Source organism: Lipotes vexillifer, unplaced genomic scaffold (genome assembly GCF_000442215.2).
Source record: "Lipotes vexillifer unplaced genomic scaffold, Lipotes_vexillifer_v1.1 scaffold863, whole genome shotgun sequence".
Taxonomy (NCBI): domain Eukaryota; kingdom Metazoa; phylum Chordata; class Mammalia; order Artiodactyla; family Lipotidae; genus Lipotes; species Lipotes vexillifer.
The window spans coordinates 3,836,626-3,841,011 of NW_006788168.1; positions in this window are offsets into that span (position 1 = coordinate 3,836,626).

Sequence of the window (4,386 nt, forward strand, 5' to 3'; positions counted from 1 at the left end):
AAGACTTAACAACCTTATTAGGGAGACGATCAGGAAATGACAGGAATGGATGCCACAGAGCTGGCTGAACCACAGCGGAAGGATAGTAAGGAGGCAGTTCACGGATGCCTGCCAGGGCCTTGAGCAGAATGGGTAGAATCTGACCAAGAAGAGAGAAGGAAGAACACTTTTCCTAAGGCCAGGAAGATCAGAGGCTAGAGTAGAATCAGAGGAGAAGCTTGAGCCAGACAGGGGGAGCAGTCACAGGCCAGGGTCTAGCTATACACCTATTGCTTCTTTACCTGCTCTGTGACAAGAGAGCTTTAAGCATTTCCCCTTTGCAGCAAATGCAATATTAAGCTTTGTCAGCAAAGAGCTCTGTAGGGGGTGTGCAGGACGAAGGGGCTTCTCTTCCTGGTTCTGGGGTGATGCTGTCTTCTCCCCGCCTTGGTCTGCTTGGCTCCCATCAGCTGGCCTCAGCAGTAAACCCAGCCTCATCACCCCTGTCACCCAACCCCAGCCCCTTGTTCACTCAGAGTGACCACCTGGGGAAAATGAAAAACGCAAAACTGAGCTGACCGGCTGGGGGACTGGAGAGTCCAATGAAGAATGGGCGGGGTCTGCAGGCAGACTGAGTCCAAACGGGAAAGGATTCTGGGGGAGGAGAGGGGTGGGAAGCAGTAGTTATTTCCAGGAAACCTCCCTTAAGGAAGAGGACACGAGGGGAGGGAAGGAAAGAACTGGCCTCTCTCCCCGCAGCTTCCTTGCTTATAGGGTAGACATACTAACACCTATCGTAGAGTATGGTCTTAAGGATTCAACGCAACACACTTATACGGTGTTTGGAACTTGGAAATGCTTATTATGTGGGAAAGCAGAGAGCAGGGATGGGCGCCCCGTGGGTAGGCTTGGGCCTCGTGGGGGAGGGGAGGGAGATGGATGAGGCTGGCTTCAAGACAGGGCTCCTAGCTCCTGGAAAAGAGGGAACAGCAGGAGGGCACAGGCCCTGGGCAGGGATGAGGGGCCCCTAGTGATGAGCAGACATCGGCAAGGAGGGAGTGCTAAGGCCCTCCCATGACTTTGCCTGGGGCTGGTGGGCTTTTGAAATTTCAAACTAATCAGAGCAACACATTTGTTGGATGTTCCTTGTCCTTTTCTGCAGGGCAGGGGCACTGTATAGGGTCATTCAGAGCGTGTAAGTACCCTTTTTAATGGTAACCTACTGCTTTACACTGGTGGGTCAGAGGTAACTCCTGCTCATCCAGAAGCCAGGAAAAGGGCTTCCCTGGTGGCGCAGCGGTTGAGAGTCTGCCTGCCGATGCAGGGGACGCTGGTTCGTGCCCCAGTCCGGGAAGATCCCACATGCCGCGGAGCGGCTGGGCCCGTGAGCCATGGCCGCGGAGCCTACGCGTCCGGAGCCTGCGCTCCGCAACGGGAGAGGCCACGACAGTGAGAGGCCCGCGTAACGCAAAAAATAAAATAAAATAAATAAGTAAACCTATGATCTTGGAAAATTCCCTGCAGGTTAATTAAAAGCTTTACTTTCCAGCCTCTGGTGTGTTGTGCTAAATATATTGGTTGGTTTGGATGTCAACAGCAACAGATACTAGCGAAGATCTTGGCAACATCAAAGTGTTGAGTAAAAGAAGAGTGCAAAACCCCTCAAATACCACATGCCTCAGCTGAATAACTGCCTCACCTTCAGCGCGTATTACAATCCTGTAAGCGTACACAAGAAGCACTTTATTAAAAGGCTGCAGGTAAATAAACATATTCAAACAAGGCACACTTTTAAATGAAATGAAGCACTCCAGTGTTCACATTTGGTTATGAGAATATGATCGCACCTCAGTTGAGTCAAGAGTAATTGACAAGTATAATGTGATAAAAATGATTACATGTTAAAGTCTTTGGTAAAGCACCCCCCTCGGTACACACACACACACACACACACACACACACACTACCACTCCCACTCCAGAGTTTCAGTCTCTTGAGCCAGAATTCTAACTTTATGGAAATTCTAAATCTGATGATGACGATCTTGATGATGATTTTTTAAAAGTTTCCGAAACAAAAACCAGGATTTTTCAGAAAGATGTGCTTTAAAGCGATTTTTCCCTTTGAGGGACAGCCCGATTCAAAAACTAACACACAATCTCTCAGCAAAGAGGTTTATGCTAATTAGAGTCCATTCCCTTGGTTTATCAGTAAGTAGTTACCATTGAAAACAAATGTCATTAAGTTCTTCTCCAAAGTTCTGAACCCTCTGCTTCTATTAATTACCTAAGGATTGTGCAGTGTGTGTTAGGGACCCACGGGGAAACACCAGAAGAAATTAACGTTAGAGTCATTTAGCACTTGCTTACTTGGCTTCTGCAGTGTGTCGATACGCAGGGAAATCGAATTTTAACGGTATCATGGGAGCATCAGAGCCTGGCCGTCTCCTGCAGGTAACTCTTAGCAGCCACCACGATGCCACTGATTCCACCACCCCTGTCCCATCCCCACTTCAGTCTCTGTCAGATGCCATCTGTCATCACCACATCCCGGGGCTGTGTCACCCTTGCTGTCCCATGCACTCAGCCTATCCCCCTGACCTGGGTTCAACCACAGCAGGCTGAACACATGCCCAGGAAGCATGCTTTTAAGCTGGGTGACTGCACAGGCTAAACCCACATTAGCCACTTCCTTGTCCGTGAGTAAACCGGCAGCCCTATGAAAAAATCAAAAGGCGGATAATGGAAATTCTGTGGAGAACCAGACGGAGAGAAAAGATAAGAAGAATCGACTATAAGTGGGGAGAAAGTCACACGTAATCACAACTGAATCTTATCTCTCATGATTTAGAATCCTAGCACCTCAGGATTGGATGGAAATTTCAAGTTTGTTGTATTGATATTAGGTAAGGTGACTTCTAGCTGCTAAAACAAATAAACCCAGAAATCTTAGTGACTTAAAATAAAAGTTTAAAATTGTGAAGAAATTTAGAGAGTGTAGCCTAGTAGATGTTCAGGAGGGAGAGAAAAGACGTTGATGGGCAACCAGCCAAGCTTCACCATAGTTCCCTAGGACCATCTTTCATACCCCCCCTTCATCACCTATACGAGTACTACGAGTACGGTGCACCCGTCTTTGAGCACCTCCAGTGATGGGCACCTCATCCCCAACTGGAAAACACGTTGCATACTCAGGGCCCAATCAAATGAGCCCATGGAAAATCTGACGGTTGGGCGGCTCCTACCTGTGGTTAGATGACTTTCTACATCCTGTATCAGAAGAGAGATACATGGGTATGGGTTTAATACCTCCACTGGGGGTTAATTCTGAACTCACCATAGTATTGTTACAAATTCAGGCTCTACAACCATAAGACAACTGGAAACTTTGAAAGCCAGCCCAATTTGCTTCTGGAAGGGTTGAAGCAAGGCTTGGTCAAGAGAGATAAAGACCTAGAGCATTTTTTTTGAGTATCTGAGGCTGAGTGAGTAACAGCGGGTCTTGTTAAAAAATCAGTGCATAATCAGCTGTTGTCTGCTTGCTTGGTTTATAGGCACACTGGGGTGTTTTGTAACCTGTAAAGCTCTACACAGGTAAAAAAATGTGACTGCTGATTTTCATTAACAAGTATGTATTCATTCAAATCGATTGCATGATAGGTTTATTAGTGAATTCACTCTTCCCCGGGAAGACTGAAGAAAATATATACAACACAGACACACACCCCTAGTATGTTCTGCCTACTTATGACCATCTCTATGGACATTTAATTCCGCTCCTTTAAGTGTTTCACATGCTAGGCATCAGTCCTAAGAGCACGATCCTGATTCTGCATACGGATTACTGCTGTAGCGAAGTGTGATTTATTGGGAAATCTGTCACCTTGCTGAGAGTCAGACTGTTCTGTAATACTGTATGTGCTAAGTCCTGACAACAACTGTGGCTGTTGGACGCTGCAAACAGTGAAATGCCGTGCAAGAGCAGGTGGAGAGATTTTAACTATCGAAAATGAATTGTATCAAGAAATAAAAAGGCTTCAGGATAATAAGGGAAGAAGATTATACTGGACAGGACCCACCCTCATGAGATATTTTTTCTATCCTAAATTAGAGGAAGGCTTTACCCCTCACCCCAGAGAGCCCCATTTTCTGAGGACATTCATAGACAGACAGACAGATGACATTTGTCAGGGAGCAACAACGATGCTTATATTTGAATAGAAGACTCCCTGCATGTTTCAAACATAAGCATGAGCTTAAGAGAGACAGGCACAGTGAGGGCTTTGGAAATACAGCTGATGACATCTGCGCAGAGGACGCAGCAAACTCTCACATGAGCACTGGGGTGGGAGGGAGGGCTGGGATTACAGCAAGGACAGCAGTGGTGGAGCCATCTGGGGGCTGTGGC